At 40.6% G+C, this 19,645-nt stretch overlaps 1 long non-coding RNA gene across 1 annotated transcript in view; it reads right to left on the minus strand.

Moving 5' to 3' along the window:
* Nucleotides 1–2,527: 2,527 nt before the first annotated feature.
* LOC309546575 overlaps nucleotides 2,528–19,645 on the minus strand; it is a 382,448-nt gene continuing 365,330 nt past the window's right edge. Inside the window, exon 3 of the long non-coding RNA XR_014224939.1 lies at nucleotides 2,528–2,557. This is a non-coding gene — a long non-coding RNA (uncharacterized lncRNA). The remainder of the gene's footprint in view (nucleotides 2,558–19,645) is intronic.

Below are 19,645 nucleotides of genomic sequence, written 5' to 3' on the forward strand. Positions count from 1 at the left end.
GTAAATGTGGTCTGGGCATCAAGGAATCAATAAGTCTGTACAAAGCAAGAGGAGCTGCAGCGGTCTGTCGCTGTTTGCATGTATCCACATATATAGTGGTTACCGGTGACTAGGGACAAAAGATTGTCTCTGGATGCAAGCCATCTGCATCCAGAGACAGTCATCTTTTCCTAGCTTCAGATAACCACTTGAAGTGTGGATACATGTGAATAGCGGTGGTCAACTTCCACTTATGTCACCCTGTCATTGCTTTGTACAGACTGAGCATCCACACCTGTCTAGAAACCACCTCTGATTGCAGCTGCATCTAATATACAGAAGAAAAAAAAATCTGTGTCAATGAGCCCTACAGGTTGCAATGTCAGTTCAGTGTTTGGAAAAAAGGGCAAATGCTACATGCACAAGTTACCTCTAAAACAATAAGGCTTTTGTGCCAATTTCAGGGATAGTTTGGGAGTGCAGTCTGCCTTAAGCCTGGGACAGGCTGCCATACACAGAGGCTGAATGTCAGCTGTTTATTATTGAACCAGCTGATGTTGCCTGGGATTCAGGCTGGGTGTACGGGGCTTTACTGGTAGGGTTTAAAGCCTACCTCTGAACTCTATGTTCCTGCCCAAACAACCCCTTCCTAAAGCGGTAGTAAACCACATAAAAAAAAAAATTGGGCCCGGGCAATGAAGATCATATATAATGTGTGAATATGCACGGAATACTAGCACATTATGACAGATTTACCTAAATATAAAGCCCTCCAGTCACCGCTGAAGGCGCTTCCATCTTCACCCACTCTTCTATCCAGGTTTGTGGGCTTTGGAGATATGAATGGCCAAGCAGGCGATAATGCCACTCCCGCACATGTGGGATGGAGTCACTGTTTGCGGCACGGCTCTAAAGAAACGGTATCTGAGCTAATGCATAGGTGACATCACGGGCTGCATCTAAAGTAAATATCGCCTAAACGTTTAGAAGATATTTACTATATTTTCTATAGGTAAAGCATTGTTTTAGGGTTACCTAAAGGTAAAAATTATACATGGGCGTTTACTCCCACTTTAAGAGCCCTGGTAGCAGTATGATGCGCTGGGGACTTTTCGGTCTTCACCTGGTGGGAAATCCTGGATGATGCAAACAAGGGGGCAGACGTGATGACATCACCACCACTACTTTTTGTACCAATAAATTGTAAGTTCAGGGAACTGTGCTCAGGACAAAGGACACTTTATGGCAAAGAGGAGGTGCTGAGTGGGAAAGCCCTGGATAGAAGGGGAGTATTGCAGTCAGAGCTCCCTTTTAGTTTCTTCCCTTTCCTATAGAGCTTCCCTATATACATAGCCAGTAGTTGGACTTTAACAAAGCTTCTGTTAGTGCATCATAAGATATGGAAGGATGGACTGCTACTAATCATAGAAATTGCATAGGTGAGTCATAGTACCAATATCTCTTGCAGAATCTATGAACTAAACTTAGTGGGACTCTATTAAAAACCACAAGGATTCGTGGCCCTGGCATCCAACTGAGTTATTGCTTTCATTTTATAAGATAAATGGCTTCTATGAGCTGCAGCACCACTTATATGTGTCTCAGTAAAATGAACCGTTTCGGATTTGCAGACTGGCCTAATGCCATGACAATATGGCCAGTTAACACCCTGGGCACTTGTGAATCATAGAGGCATCTTATCTCAACAGCTTTACAACTCTATATGATGCTGACTTGCTGAATAATCATGAGCTCACGTTACTACAGCCTCCTTGTGCTAATAGGCACATCAAATATTTACATAAAAATGTATATACACCCGCACCTATAATGTTTTAATCCAGTCAAAACTACACAATATGTATTCCTCCATAAAACCACATGGAACAATAACCTCAACAAAATTATAAAAAAAAAGAAAACTCTAAAGGCCCACAAGTGGAAAAACACAGTGAATTTAATAATGCTACAGGTTTCTACATGTAAGTCAGCATTTTTCTTTTAAATAATGCGACATTTACAGAGTGCTTGCAAGAATGTACTGGAGCAAAACTGAAAATAGACTCCTGTGAAAACATTTTGATAAAAGCACTGAATACATTAAAAATGACGATGAAAACAATTTAATATTGTGCCTTGTAATGCAATTTCTATAGGAAAAAGAAACAGAAAATCACGTGACCTTCCCTGGGCTCACTAATCCCAGGGGAGATAGGTTTGCAAGAAACCTTAAAATGATTACAGCTCTGGAGAACTCTCCATACTTTAATTTTGAAGCGTAAACAAAACAGTGAAATGGAAAAAAAATGATATTTATCTTTTTTCTGCAAACAGCACTAGACATTCTGTCAAGGTGAAACAAATAGCAAAGCCTAATTCTTCACAGCGGGCCCCAGAAAATCCACTGGGCAATGATTTGCTGAAATGTGCAGTGTATATTATCCTCCCTCAATGGGAGTAACAAGCTTTGTATCTCCTAGCAGTAAGTGCAAAACAATAATATACAGATGCTTGTTGGAAATATAAGCACAGTACCTGTTTCCTAAGTTCGTCTTCATATTCCAAATCTTTACTTATCCTGTTACACAAAAAAAAAATACTAATGTTAGAAAAAAGAATCTCAAAAGAAGGCAAAGAATAATCATAGAACACAGTTAGCCTTGCATTGAACGCTTGATTATTCTATTAGAATATTTTTTTCGTGAGACTTAAGAAATGCCCATCTGAAGTCATTGGAATAGGTATGCAGTCAAATGGAGAATTGTACTAACAATCTCTATTTTCATTATCTCCACTTTACTATTACAGCGGTTGTGCAGGGAGTCCGAATATATATGCAGAGTTATGCTGGCCATAGATGGTTTTAATCTCAGTAGGTTCAGCAGGGACCGGTTGAGATTCAAACCATTGGGCAACCTGATTACACCCAAGTCGATCCAACGATCAACTTGGGTAAAACCAGCATGTCGGTAGAACACAATAGCTCCATGTGAGGGATTTCCTCATCAACACTGACTGTGTTGAAGGAGGAATTCAGCCAAATTTGCCCCATCTATGTCCTGCTTTAGATGTAGAACTCTCTGCAATACAAGTCAACGTGAGTACACTCATCATAACGCATTTCCATCAAAAGAAATTTTTATTTTAGCCCATGTTCACATTGGTCTGATTTGACATGCGATTTGACATGTCAAATCTCCAACTGCCGAAAATTGCACTGTCCGAATCAGTGCAACGCCGACTTTGTGGCACCGCACTGATTCCTAAAAATTGTTTCTGTACTACTTTTGGCGACTTCGGGGGGCGATTTCAATAGACATCTGTGCAGGAACCCTCACAGATGTCTATGAAACTGCCACCGAAGTCTGACTAAAATGCCGGCTTGAAATCGTGCGAGTTCCATGTGACATATCCCAGGGGGCTTTACTTCCCTATTCATAAAACAATATGTAAACAGTGGTACAACCAGAGATGTGGCATCTTGTTTTTTTATATACTGTTCTATGAATGGAGGGATTTTGTGTCTTATGAGATATGCATTATTTTCCTCCATTCATAGAATATGTAACATACACAGCAGCACCTGGTGTAGGCCAGTAGTGCCAGAGAAGAAGGCAAAACTGGATTGGCTGGCCTTGTAAGCACAAAGCCCCAAAGTGGGAAAAAGCCAATGACATTTTTATTGGGAGAGTGAAGCTCCTCTTTAAGCAATGTAAATATTTTTAGAAAAACTGGTCTAGAGTTCTTATAATCTTTAGGATTTAATACACTTTTTTACATTTCAGCACAAGTACTGTTTGTGTCCATGCTGATACTAGGCAAAAACATTTTAGTTTCAATAATTTGTATTGGTTTTCAAGAAGAAGAAACACAAATTAGACAGGACAATTGAGCTTCTCAGTTTGCAAAAACATTTTAAAAAACTCAACAGAACCAGAACACCAGCTGCTGCTTTTTTAAGGTGAACTTATCCTTTAAAAAAACTATAAAAAAAAAAAATGTATGTAAACTAGGTTCCTACTCAGCTGTAGAAAGCACCAAGTACCATCTTAGCTGTGTATTAGTGATCATAATATATGGATTTTCTTTTATTTATTTTTTGTGCATTTTTAACATATATTCTTGTTGATGCGCAATAAAAAGTGGTGAAAGAACAGAAGTTTTCCATGATGCAGATGAGCTATAAATGCACAAAAACAGGACACGCATTTTCTTGTGTTTACCAATTAACAGAATGAGTCTGCTTAACACGTTAATGCACAAAAATGTCTTGTTTAGAAAAAAACGGTGAGCTGAATATATGGTGGTGAACTAGCTCTCTGGCAGTGAATATGATTTGTACTTGAAATGTATTTTAATGCAGTAAAATGCAGAGGAGACAGACAATTAAGTTAACAGACTGTTCGGATTTCAGCTACTCTACATAAATTCTGCATAAAAAAAAAAGAGAAACCCAACACGTATAAGCATTAACATTTTTTTGTTTTAAAACACACAAAAAGCATTTCTTTTTTCAAATTAGCAAACCTAATCCCAAAATTAAGACTGAAAAATAAATAACATTTAGACATAAACTTGTGAAAGAGTGGATGAAATAAGAAAAAAGATGAAAAGTAAATGAGAAATACTGTGCATACTGCATTGCAACAGGCGGCTCAGTGACAAGGAGACTGATTCTTTTCCAGGAAGGCTACAACTGACAGCATTATCATGAAGGTATTACAATGGAAAATACTCATTTAACAGTCAGGCTATGATGAAAGCTCTGTACCTATTAAATTAGTGTATGTCTTACCTCCAGCACTGCCAAGAACACTAATCCTTCCTCAGAATGTAAATATTCATTGTCAGTTGCATACAAAAAGGCAGATAAAACATGTGGCCCTTTAAGCTAAGTAAAATGTAAAGCGTTATATTCCAGGGTTGAAGCTATTAGGGAGATCAATATTTCTTCCCTTGCCTTAATAAATCATTATATTACAGCACTAATGCCGGATGAGAATATCCCAGCTAACCAGGGAAAGCTTCCATATCAGTAGGAAAGGCAACATTTAAATTACAAAAGCCTAATTGGCATACAAATAGGAATTGCAAGATACTGTTACGTGTGTTGCTCGACATGCAACGGTTTCAAATCAATACTGAAGGAAAGAGAAAGAAATAGGCTTGTTCTGAAAGTGTATTCCGTCCTGAGCCTGTGATACACAAACATGAAGAGACAAAGCTATACACCTCTAATCATGGTGAAAATTATTATCCGGAGGTAAGATGCATTCCACTCCACAACACTCAATACATTTAGTTCTCAAGCCTGGATAAATGCTAAGAGACATATTTTACAACAAGACGTGCATCCCCAGTGAAACACAATTTCCACATATTGATGTCTTGATGCAAATAGCTGTGCTTGGCTATATCACGTGCTGCATATATATGCGTTCGCTCTGGCTACTATTGCTAAGCTTTCTTTTATAGTCACTACAACAAACACATTCTTTAGACACGTCTTTTGTTTTTTGTTTTTCTACGACCGCAGACTGCATTTACATACACACATGCTTATGCCTCGTACACACGATCAAACAATCATATGAAAAAAATAGTTTTCGAATTGATTGCATGATAATCTAATCATTAGTACACAGCTTTCGACAGCCCATCACGATATTTAATTCAACAAAATCCGAAGGAACAAACACGAAAACTTTTGTCGTATGTTAGCCTAGCCAACGACAATCGTTTAATCAGTGCAGTATGCGTCCGCTAAAAATTGATAAAGACCACACATGATCAGAAACACTAAAAATAACCCAGAAAAGGCCCGGCTGCCATGGTTTTTGTTTTGCACTATCTGATACATACAGTGCCTTGCAAAAGTATTCGGCCCCCTTGAACTTTGCGACCTTTTGCCACATTTTAGGCTTCAAACATAAAGATATAAAACTGTAATTTTTTGTGAAGAAACAACAACAAGTGGGACACAATCATGAAGTGGAACGAAAATTATTGGATATTTCAAACTTTTTTAACAAATAAAAAACTGAAAAATTGGACGTGCAAAATTATTCAGCCCCCTTAAGTTAATACTTTGTAGCGCCACCTTTTGCTGCCATTACAGCTGTAAGTCACTTGGGGTATGTCTATCAGTTTTGCACACCGAGAGAGACTGAAATTTTTGCCCATTCCTCCTTGCAAAACAGCTCGAGCTCAGTGAGGTTGGATGGAGAGCGTTTGTGAACAGCAGTTTTCAGTTCTTTCCACAGATTCTCGATTGGATTCAGGTCTGGACTTTGACTTGGCCATTCTAACACCTGGATATGTTTATTTGTAAACCATTCCATTGTAGATTTTGCTTTATGTTTTGGATCATTGTCTTGTTGGAAGACCAATCTCCGTCCCAGTCTCAGGTCTTTTGCAGACTCCATCAGGTTTTCTTCCAGAATGGTCCTCTATTTGGCTCCATCCATCTTCCCATCAATTTTATCCATCTTCCCTGTCCCTGCTGAAGAAAAGCAGGCCCAAACCATGATGCTGCCACCACCATGTTTGACAGTGGGGATGGTGTGTTCAGCGTGATAAGCTGTGTTGCTTTTACGCCAAACATAACGTTTTGCATTGTTGCCAAAAAGTTCGATTTTGGATTCATCTGACCAGAGCACCTTCTTCCACATGTTTGGTGTGTCTCCCAGGTGGCTTGTGGCAAACTTTAAACAACACTTTTTATGGATATCTTTAAGAAATGGCTTTCTTCTTGCCACTCTTCCATAAAGGCCAGATTTGTGCAGTATACGACTGATTGTTGTCCTATGGACAGAGTCTCCCACCTCAGCTGTAGATCTCTGTAGTTCATCCAGAGTGATCATGGGCCTCTTGGCTGCATCTCTGATCAGTCTTCTCCTTGTATGAGCTAAAAGTTTAGAGGGACGGCCAGGTCTTCGTAGATTTGCAGTGGTCTGATACTCCTTCCATTTCAATATTATCGCTTGCACAGCGCTCCTTGGGATGTTTAAAGCTTGGGAAATCTTTTTGCATCCAAATCCGGCTTTAAACTTCTCCACAACAGTATCTCGGACCTGCCTGGCGTGTTCCTTGTTCTTCATGATGCTCTCTACGCTTTAACCACTTGCCGACCGCCGCACGACTATCTACGTGGGCGGTCAGCCCCTCACAGGCAAAGTGACGTAGGTCTACGTCGCTCGCCTGTGAGGGTTTAGGGAGCGAGCGCGCGCCGCCGGAGGCGCGCTCCCGCTCCCGCGTGGTCACGGACCCCCCCGCGCGCGTGACCGGCGGACCCGATCGCCGCCGGCCACTCTGCGATCGGCGGGGGAGAGGGAGATAGTCAGGCAGCTTGTGTAAACAAGCTGCCTGTCATTCTCCTCTCTGTATGAGAGCTGATCACATGGATCTACTATGTAGATCCATTGATCACTCCTCATACAGTTGAAGCCACAGCCAATCACAGTTAGAATCACGCCCCTAGGGACACACACAGCCCCTCCCTCTCAAATAAAGTTAACCCCTTCACTACCAGTGCATTTTTACAGTAACAGTGCATATGTATAGCACTGATTACTGTAGAAATGTCACTGGTAACCCCAAAAGTGTCAAAAATGTCAGTCAAGGGTCCGATCTGTCCGCCGCAATGTCGCAGTACCGCAAAAAAAATCGCAGATCGCCGCCATTACGCGTTAAAAAAAAAAACAACAAAAATGACAAAAATCTTTCCCTTTGTTAGTAAACGCAATAACTTTTGCGCAAACCAATCAAAATACGCTTTTTGCGATTTTTTTTACCAAACATAGGTAGCATAAAACAAATTGGCCGAAAATATTAAAAAATTTTGATTTTTACATTTTTTTTTGGGGGAATTTCATATAAAAAAAAGGGAAAAATATTGCTATTTTTGCAAAATTTACGCTCTTTTTTTGTTTATAGCGCGTGATCAAAAAATCGCACAGGTGATCAAATACCACCAAAAGAAAGCTCTGTTTGTGGGAAAAAAAGGACGCCAAATTCGTTTCGGTACAGCGTCGCACGACCGCGCAATTGTCCGTTAAAGTCACGCAGTGCCGAATCGCAAAATGCCCTCTGGTCGTTTAGCAGCCAAATCCTCCGGGGCTTAAGTGGTTAAACGGACCTCTGAGACTATCACGGTGCAGGTGCATTTATACAGAGACTTGATTACACACAGGTGGATTCTATTTATCATCATTAGTCATTTAGGTCAACATTGGATAATTCAGAGATCCTCACTGAACTTCTGGAGGGAGTTTGCTGCACTGAAAGTAAAGGGGCTGAATCATTTTGCATGCCCAATTTTTCAGTTTTTTATTTGTTAACAAAGTTTGAAATATCCAATAAATTTCATTCCACTGATTGTATCCCACTTGTTGTTGATTCTTCACAAAAAATACAGTTTTATATCTTTATGTTTGAAGCCTGAAATGTGGCAAAAGGTTGCAAAGTTCAAGGGGGCCAAATACTTTCACAAGGCACTGTAGCTACGCAACCAGGAAGCTTTTCCAGAATCGTACGGAAAAAAAAAAATCATACGTTTAGTATGCATTGTTGAATTCGATACTAGTATCATAACAAAATGCGAACAATAAGTAGTCCGATTCTCTGATCGTGTGTACGAGGCATTAAGGTCCTTTCACAGGAGCGATTCGATCCTATCCACCTGTCAGTTTTTCAGGCGGACCTGATCGGATGCTCCATGCATCCCTATGGGGCAGCAGATGTCAGCGGTTACATGTCAGCTGACATCTGCTGCTATCGGATCCTGTCCGTAAAATCCGGATGGATGGAAACCCTATTTTCCATCCATCTGGTGGATCGGATGAGAATGGACAGGCGGTCCGTTCTTATCCGATCTCCCCATAGAGAACAGCGGGGATCTGACAGCTCCATCTCTGCACACAGAGCGGAGACGGAGCTGTCATCCGTCTGCTTAGCGGGGATCAGCGGATCGATCCCCCGCTGAGCAGAATGGAATCTGTTGGCGGTTGCGCCCATGTGAAAGGACCCTTAGATTGAGCTGTAGATAGATTTGTTTCTTCTAGCCATTTAAGATTTATGGATTGCAGCTGTGCACTACCATCACCAGAGGCCCTGTAAAAGATAAGCTGTTGGTGGGTGATCCAATGGACCAACTTCTACCCCATATTGGTAGATTACCCCTTAAAGGTGCCCATGGAATTTAGTTGATGATTTTTGAAAATTGAAGCATCGTGAATTTTATAACTTCAAAATCGGTATATGTTCAAGGCCAATAAAGGCAGACATGACTCCTTGTTAGACAAATAAATATGCTCTTGGGGTGTCCTGCTCTATGAATGGGGTGAAAAATGCTTCACAAATCCTGCATTGCAGTTGATGTGAATCCACAGTCCACTTTCATATATGCTGGGACAAAAATCAAAGCAGAAAATAGTCTTATCATAGACCATAGAGGCGAACTTTTATAAACGATGTTTTGTTTGAAAATGATCAATTTGCCAGGGTGCTTACATGGGTCACCTTTAATTCACATGGTTTAAACATTAATAATAATACTGGTAGAGCTTAAAGTGATTGTAAAGTCTCGTTTTTTTAAAGTTAAAAATAACAAACATGTTATACTTAAGTGCTCTGTGAATTGCTTTTGCACAGCGCAACCTCTTAGGTCCCTCTTCTGTGCTCCTAGACCCTCCCTCCTGTTGAATGCCCCCACAGCAAGCAGCTTGCTATGGGGGCACCCGGGCTGCGCCACAGCTTCCTGTGTCCATTTAGACACGGAGCCGCGGCCTCACCCAGTCCCTTTCTTTCCTGATTTGCTGACTGATTTTGATTGACAGCAGCAGGAGCCAATGGCACCATGCTGCTGTCTCAGCCAATGAGGAGGGGAGTCCCGGGCAGTCGAGACACTCCTACAATATCGCTGATCTCGATGGAGCTCTGGTAAGTATTAGGGGGGTTGCTGCATACAGAAGGCTTTTTATCTTAATGCATTGAATGCATTAGGATAAAAAAAAACCTTCTGACTTTACAACCACTTTAAGTGCCCCTCAGGCTCTACAGTTTGTCCAAACACCTGTCACTGTTGTTGGTCAGCTTAGTCTGCATGTATGGGCCTGTGCTGAGGGGCTTTTGTTCGCGTCACAGAGGTTTCTCTTCCTATACAAGTTTGTGGGAATACTAAAAGTTCAAAGGCAGTTTAGTCACATGTGCCTAACATGATGTCTGAAAGATCTTAGAAGCATCGCCAACAGAGGTAAAAAGCAAGCTGCGTTTGGCCATAGATACAAGCTCAAAGCCCACCGATAAAGGGCCTAAATGTGGAGAAATATAAAAATAATAGGAAAGAGAAATTAAGGGAGCCAGGAACTAAATACTAATACAATATATGTATTAACAACATATAGTTCAAGAAATGCAACATTTTTCATATTAGTGGTCTTTTTGTACAGAAAAAATACAAAGCTTAGTGTATCTATAAGAAAAGTCAATCCAACACGGTCTCTAAATTATTTAATTATATAAATTGCAGTGCTCTAAATAGCATAAAATATATGTGTATGAAATAAAATAAAATGTGGAATTCAGCAATATAAATAATCAAAACAGTGATCACATTATGCATACATCAGCTTCAATTTCTACCACCATAGAAGCTATTTTTGCTGCACATTGATTTGGCAGTTAAAAGGTGGTGAGTGTACATTACATGTATGCTGGGGGGACCCTTGGAGTAATGTTACTTTGGATTCAAGTCCACATCTCCCCAAGACACACAGACTCAGGGAATCTAGGCCATGGTAAAGGCCTAGCTGCCTATTGCCAATAGGAGACTGCCCTGCAAAGTCAGATTCATGGCAGATGCTAATATCAGCTCAACCACCTGTCTTCCACACATTGTTGATTGTTGTGATTAACTCACCTATTGTCTACTGTGGGGATGTGTTTACACTTCTAATACTGTTTATTGTACTTCATGAGCTCAATGATGGCAAGTCTGCTAGTTAATTAACTCAAGTTAATTAAATCACTGTCATCTATTAATTGCTAGTGGGAAAGTAGAATACTGTTTGTGTTGGTTGTTCCTTAGATATTTTATTTTATTTCTGTACACAATTTGATCTGCATATGATAATGCAATCAGGCACCTGACCTGATGGGGTATATATTCGGTGTGAGTCTGTTCAATAAATGTTCCAGATCTCATACAAGCTATTCTCGGCTAGTTTTGAATGGGGGCGGCTAGGATATCTGATATCGATGTTCAAGACTGAAGGAAGCAGTATTCTGACAGAAGCACATAAGTGCATTGTGGGGTCGCGATTCCGTTACGTTTTTCTCCTGAGTTCCAGCTCCTAAAGAATTCATACGACTCGTTTGCATCGTCAGAAGTAGTCTTCAATATTAACAGCTTATATGCGTTTTTGCTGCACTTAAAAGAGAAGTATGGTGTTTGTTTTTTTTCGTCCTATTTATACATACCTAGGTGGGTGCAGCATCGGTCTGATGCTGCATCTGTCCCCCAGTGATCAAACACCGCGGATCACTCGGTTCTGACAGCTCCACAATCAGAGAGCTGCTGTCAGTGAGCAGCTCTCCACTCCGCCCCCTCCTCGCTCACTGGAGCGCTGGGCTGTGGGGTGGGGAGTGGCTGGTTTAGGCTCTCTGCGGCTCACTGAAAGCCTGAGCCACGTGTTGGTCCAGGCACCTGGCGGATCCCGACTCAGTGGTCGCGATGACGCAGTACCTGGACTGACTTCTGTGAGGCAAGTATAAATGGGGGAGCTTTGGCTGTACATCTCCTTTACGTGAGCAGCCTGTCTTCCTGGTGAGTGTGCAATACAGCCATACTAGAACACAGAAGAATTATCACTTGGATATTTATTTGATGAACTTTTTATTTGGACTATTTATTCACTTATTATATTTCGCTGATCTGATGAATTTGACATCCAGCCAAAGAGTGCACAGTGTGATCACGGTTTTGATCCTTTATATTACTGAATTTCACATTTTAGAATAGTTCATTCATGTATATTTTATGGTATTTAGAGCGCTGCTATATTTTTTTTTTAAAGTTTAAGGGAGAGTATACATACTTATCTCTACTTGCGGCTCCTTTCAGTGTGTGGCGCTGACTTTTTGACATTTTTTAATTATTTAATCAACATGATTCAGCTCATAAGTATATAGAATTGGATGTACAGTAATTTATTGCAATGCAATTTATTTTCAAGCAAAAAGCTACAAATTTATATTGAATACAAATTATTTGCATTGTATCCATCCAGTCTTGAGATTTACTCAGCTTTGCCACAGAAAAGAGCCCTGATCTTTCTCAGCAGCAGTTTTACTTTGTCATTACAGGTCCCCAACCCATCTCCCCCGGGTTCTGGACAGTGAGAGGAGAGCAGTTACCCTACTTCTAACTCTTATCAGCATGCTTCTAGCACAGCAGCACCTCTGACTGGCTCCTTTTGCTGCTTCTACCCCTCCCCTTCCCTTACCCCGCTTGTACAGCCTGAACAATAAGCCTCATACACACAATGAAAATATATTGATCGAATTTATCTTTTTTTTTTGCATGCTAGTCTGATATCAAAAACCAATACGGTACTAAAGTTACAAAAATTCACGTATGACAGAATACAACTTCGGAAGTGTGGTATTGTATTGTATTGTAATGTATTCTTTCATTTCCGAGCAAGAAACTTACCTCTGTATCAACAGTCTGATGCCTGCAAAGTTCCTTGCTTTCATCCTCTCCCTGGCTTCTTCTGGGTGCCAGTCTTCAGCCATCTTGATTGGCCGATGTATGATCACATCACTCCTGCTATGCAAAGCAGCTCAATCATTCAGGCACGGATGGGAATGTAAATTGGACTGCGCATTCTACAGAAGACCTCAAGCAGGCAGGAAGGTTTATTTTATTGCAGAAAAGACAATACATGTCTGTTTTGCAGCAAAGAGCCTACCTTCTCTAGCTGGCCCTTTGAGGGGTTTGGTATTCTAGAAGGCGGGCTTGTGACTGCCTTTATTAGCTGTCACGTGATCAAAAAGCTCCCGATTGTGAAAAGCTTTTCGTGAGTCTCCCGTCACTGTGCCAGAAGCACGCAGGAGGCGCACTCTGGGCACAGCTCTGTTGGTGCTAATGCACACAAATATGTGGCCCCTCGGTGCCAGGGCCCATCCGCGGAGAGGCCGCATATTTGCGCGCAGTTGGCACCTAGGGGTTCATTTTAAAAACGTTAGTCCTGCTTTAATGATGTATTATTAATTACAAAGCTGCAGTCATTTCTGCCTTTATATCTGCCTGGAGTTCAACTTTAAATCCCTCTGAGGAGTATCAGGTAGGTCGAAGGACCGTGAAGATGAGCCCTAAATTATGTTTTTGCCTAAAACTTTCTCAAATAAAAAGATATGTACCGTCTCCTAGCTTCGCAATATAAATGTAACTACATGCAAGCATTTAAGTAGAGTTTGCCATCAGTCAGAATAGACTGATTGATTTGGTTGGATGGTGGTTGGATTGGTATCATTTACTTAAAAGCAATAAAATTAACACATAAAACGAACAGAAAAGGTGTTTCAGGCTTGTTCTTACAGCAACATCAATACCATCAATTCATGTGACATGCCATTATACTATTCATCGTGCGAGTCATCTCACTTCTTCTGATAAACAATGATGTAGCCATGATTCATGGAGGAAATTATGATGGATCACTCAAACACTTGATAACGGATTTGTAAGCATACGGATAAGATATGAAAAACGGCATTGAACAGTTTTGTCAATGACAATGGTACACATAGAATAAGAAATAAAAAACGACTGTGTCTGCGAAGATAAGCTTGTATACAAAGTGCATCTTATTCAAAGAGACATTCATGTAGCACAATAAATAGTGGCAAGTTGGCAACTAATTGTCTATAAAGATATTTACTATTCTATGTGTAAGAAAAGGAGGCAAAGCTTACTATTCAGACTAAACAAAACTGTCTTGACTGTCCTAGTAGAAACAACTACACACTCTTGAAGCAAGTGAAGAACTTTTCCCACAACAATACATGTGTGGAGTAATCATTTACAAAGTACAGCAATTCTGAAAGAAATTTTCCACACCCAGGTAAAGTTCAGTAGAAGATCTGAATTATTCCAGACATTGTCCTGCTGTCTTTCGTACTATGCTTTTAAATAGGAGTACCTCCAGTCCTGATTTTTGGTAACACCCCAAACTTTTTACATCAAAGCCGCATGACAAGTTGTACCCCATGTTTTCCAATGATAACCATTAATATACACTATATTGTCAAAAGTATTAGGACACCTGCCTTTACACGCACATGAACTTAAATGGCATCTCAGTCTTAGTTTGTAGGTTCAAAATGGAGTTTGCCCACCCTTTGCAGCTATAACAGATTCAACTCTTCTGGGAAGACTGTCCACAAGGTTTAAGAGCGTGTCTATGTTAATGTTTGACCATTCCTCCAGAAGCGCATTTGTGAGGTCAGGCACTGATGTTGGCTTAAATTAGTCTCCACTCTAATATATCCCAATGGTGTTCTATCTGGTTGAGGTCAGGGCCTTGTGCAGGCCATTCAAGTTCCTCCATCCCAAACTCGCTCATGTCTTAATGCACCTTGCTTTGTGCACTGGTCCAAATCATTTAGTAGAGGGGAGATTATGGTGTGGGGATGTTTTTCAGGGGTTGAGTTGGCCCCTTAGTTCCAGTGAAGGGAACTCTTAAAGTGGTTAAGCCACTACCATAAAAATAATGTAATCCACTCTGTAATATAACACTAAGTGCTCCTGTGCCTGTGTTATAGAAAAAAATATGCTAATCTGTACCTATCTTAGAGCGTCCTGCAGCAATCAGCTGATCCCTCGGCTCTCTTCTCTGCCTGTCTGACAGCTCCAGTGGGCGGGCCCGAGCACTGCTGCTGACATCAGCAGGGGAAGAGAGGAGAGCGAGAGCCGATCGGTCACATGTTCGCTGGGAGCTGCTCTGATATGGGTACAGATCGGCATATGTTTTCTATAAGACGGGCGCACTTCGTGTGATATTACAGAGGACACAAAAGATTCAAAGAGATTAAAGTCAGAACTTCAGTAGCAACTCTAATATATATATATATATATATATTATATATATTATATATATATATATATATATATATATATATATATATATATATATATATATGAAACTTCTTTGTATTGGGTATATTGGACTGCTTTTTTCATACCATCATAACTTTCTAAATGTATGTGGCAAAAACAGCACAGTGATTAATCAAGATAATATACTCATGTATGAATTATTTTTTTTTTTCTTATATATATCAAATGTTATCCAAGATGAAATAATATCAGATCAATCCTGCAACTTTTGTTTGGGAAATTAATTGGTCTATAGATAACCTCTAAAAGAAAAAAAAACAAAAACAATAGTTTGCCTCAAAACATGTAAGCATCAAATAACCTTTGATGTGCAGCATCTAAACCTTGGGGAGACACAAGAAATGCTCCTGTAACCACTCTAATGTGCCAGCTGGACTACACAGAACAAAATCTCATTATCTCATCTAGAAAGTCATATAAGACATACATGGTTGTTCTTGCAACATTACATCTCCAACACTGAAAAGTAAGTTTCAAGGCACCCCACCCCTAGACTTTACTAATAGAAGTGAAATGTGGAATTCTGCAAATGGGTTGTTGCGCCACATATACTACGACTTAAACACTTAAAGAGGCGCTCCAGTGAAATACAAGAACTGTAGCTGCTGACTTTTACTATACAGATACTCACCTGTCTCAGGATACAGTGCTGTGTTCACCCAAGCCCTTTGCTATAACGGTTTTCGGTCCCCGACGGAGGCATCTTAACTGTGAGCACCCAGCAATGGCTGCCCACTGCACATTGTGAATGGTCCCACAGTCTTCTGGGACCTCAGACTGCAGGGAAGAAGGGTGGGGGGCTTGGGGAGAGAAATTTTGCTTGGATTGCCTAGGTGATCTAAGCACAAGTGGGAGCAGGTACCTGTCCCAAAAGTGCCATTTGTTAAGAAGGAGTGGGGGAGGAGGCCTTAAAGCTGAACTTCCCCTTTTGGATGAGGCTCTGCTTTAATAAATCAGGAAAGTTTGGTACAGTAATAGAAACAGATTGATTACAGATATCAGTACAGCCAATTTTCCCATCTGAGATTTGCCTTTAGCACAACTCATACCTTAAACAACCTGAAAAGGCCAACTAATACATATTTTTAATTAAGCACAAGTAAATTTAAATACTTGGCTATAACAGCACATATTCAATCTGTTCTGCTGCTCAAGACAAGGCTGAGGAATTCTGATGTGGAAACAGCAATGTAATCTAGTTAAATGTTCATGTTAAATGTCTTAGCTCAAATTGAAGAGAGTTATTTAATAAGCCCATTCAAGGTAATGTTTTATTGGAAATCATGAAAGAACTCCCACAAAAACAAAGAAATAGCATTGCCGTACTGTATCTTGGAAAATAATATTACTATTACCCTTCCTGTTCACTCCTGACCTTATAATGGTACTTGTAAAAATGCTGTATTTCAAGCAAGAAAACCAGCATAGTTCAAAGAACTTGAAACTTCCCTATGTACATTTGTGAAAACAATGTTTAATTTCTGTGTATATACAGTAAAAAGAAAAATATACATATATTTATACATACATAAATACATACACAGTATCTCGCAAAAGTAAATACACCCCTCACATTTTTGTATATATTTTATTATATCTTTTCATGTGACAACAATGACACTCAATTGTACAATGTAAGTAGTGAGTGTATAGATTGTAGAACTGTACATTTGCGGTCGGATAATCACAGAGCGGGGATCGCACTGCTGTAACAGCTTTCATTTGAATTACCGGGTGCTCGCCATCACACACAGCCCTGCCTCCTGGACGGCTCATTTGATAGACAGAACACCAGTCCATTTCCGTATTTCACAGTAGGAATGTTTTTTTTTTCATCATAGTCCTTGTTGACTCCTCTCCAAATGTAGCGTTTATGATTGTGTCCAAAAAGCTAAATTCTGGTCTCATCACTCCACATGACTTAGTGCCAGAAGGTTTAAGGCTTGTCTTTGTGCTGTTTGGCATATTGTAAGTGTGATAATTTGTTGTATTTGCATAGTAATGGCTTTCTTCTGGCGACTCGACCATCGTTCTTCAAGAGCCTCCTTATTGTGCATCTTGAAACAGCCACACCACATGTTTTCATTTTGTTTTCATGAGAGTCCTGTATTTCACCTGAAGTTATTTGTGGGTTTATCTTTGCATCCCAAACTATTTTCCTGGCAGTTGTGGCCGAAATTTTAGTTGGTCTACCTGACCGTGGTTTGGTTTCAACAGAACCCCTCATTTTCCACTTCTTCATTAGAGTTTGAACACTGCTGATTGGCATTCTCAAATCCTTGGATATCTCTCTTATATCCCTTTCCTGTTGTATACAGTTCAACTACCTTTTCCCGCAGATCCTTTGACAATTCAATTGCTTTGCCCATGACTCAGAATCCAGAGACGTCAGTGCAGCACTGGATGAAAGATGCAAGGGTCTGTCAGGGGTCCAGAAACTCATTGACCTTTTATACACACACACTAATTACAAGCAAACAGATCACAGGTGAGGATGGTTACCTTTAATAGCAATTCAAACCCCTTTGTGTCAACATGTGTGCATGTTAGCAGGCCCAAATCACCAGGGTATGTAAACTTTTGATCAGGGTCATTTGGGTAGTTTCTGTTGTCATTATGATTTAAAAAGAGTAAACACAAATGATTGATAATAAATGGCTTCAGCCAAACACTAACCATGAGTGAAAAAAAAGTTTCTGTGCTATAATTCATATTCTCTGAAAAATGGCCAAGAAATCATAAATTCTGCCAGTGTATGTAAACTTATGAGCACAACTGTATATATATGTACACATACATATACACTGCACAAAAAATGAAAGGAACATTTTATAATCAGAGTATAGCATCAAGTCAATTAAACTCCTGGAATATTGATCTAGTCAGTTAAGTAGCAGAGGGGGTTGTTTATCAGTTTCAGCTGCTTTGGTGTTAATGAAATTAACAACAGGCGCACTAGATTGGCCACAATGAGATAACCTCCAAACCAGGAATGGAATGGTTTTACGGGTGAAGGCCACTGACATTTTTTTTTCCCTATTCATCTTTTCTGACTGTTTTTCATTAGTTTTGCATTAAGCTAAGGCCAGTGTCACTACTGGTAGCATGATGCGATACCTGGACCCTATAGAGGTTGCACAGGCAGTCCAACTCCTCCAGGATGGCGCATTAATACGTGCCATTGCCAGGAGGTTTGCTGTGTCTCCCAGCACAGCCTCAAGGGCATGGAGGAGATTTCATGAGATAGGCAGTTACTCTAGGAGAGCTGGACAGGGCCATAAAAGGTCCTTAACCCATCAGCAGGACTGGTATCCGCTCCTTTGTGCAAGGAGGAACAGGATAAGCACTGCCAGAGCCCTACAAAATGACCTCCAGCATGTCATGGGTGTGAATGTCTCTGACCAAACAATCAGAAACTTCATGAGACTTCAGAAGACTTCATGAGGGTGGCCTGAGGGCCTGACATCTTCTAGTGTGCCCTGTGCTCACTGCCCGGCACTGTGGAGCTTGATTGACAATTACCATTGAACCCCAGAATTGGCAGGTCCTCCACTGGCGCCCTGTGCTTTTCACAGATGAGGGCAGGCTCACCCTGACCACATGTGACAGACGTGAAAGGGTCTGGAGAAGCTGCGAAAAACATTATGCTGCCTGTAACATCGTTCAGCATGACCAGTTTGGTAGTGGGTCAGTGATGGTCTGGGGAGGCATATCCACGGAGGGACATACAGGACTTCTACAGGCTAGACAATAACACCCTACAATTAAGTATCAGGATGAAATCCTTGGACCCAATGTCAGACCCTAGACTGGTACAGTGGGTTTCTCCTGGTTCATGACAATGCCCAGCCTCATGTAGCAAGGGAATATAGTCAACTCCTGGAGGATAAAGGAATTGCTACCATTGAATGGCCCCCATGCTCGCCTGACTTAAATCCAAAAGAACACCTCTGGGACATTATTTTTCAGTCCATCCAATAGTGCTGGGTTGCACCTCAGTCTGTTCAGGAGCTCAGTGAGGCCCAGGCTCAGAACTGGAAAGAAATACCCCCGGACACTATCTGTCGTCCCATTAGGGACATGCCCCGACATTGTCAGGCATGCATACAAGCACGTGACCGCCAAACAAATTACTGAGTGCAATTTTGAGTTGCTGGAATGAAATTTCAGCAAAATGGACTAGCCTGCTGCATATTTTTTTTCACTTGAATTTTTGGGGTGTCTTTGAATTAAGCCCACTGTAGGTTGATCATTTTCATTTCCATCAAATGATGTGGCATACTTTTATTCCTAACACATTACCCAGTCCATAGCAGTATAGATATCCAGCATAAGATTTTTCCCTATTAAGATCTGATGTGTTTTCAAAGTGTTTCTTTATTTTTTTTTGAGCAGTGTATACACACACACACACACACACACACACATTCAAACGATGTACTGGCCTTTTTAGACTACAGTTGGCTAAGACAATTTTGCATAGCA

This window comes from Pelophylax lessonae, assembly GCF_965119305.1.
Source record: "Pelophylax lessonae genome assembly, chromosome: 2".
NCBI lineage: Eukaryota > Metazoa > Chordata > Amphibia > Anura > Ranidae > Pelophylax > Pelophylax lessonae.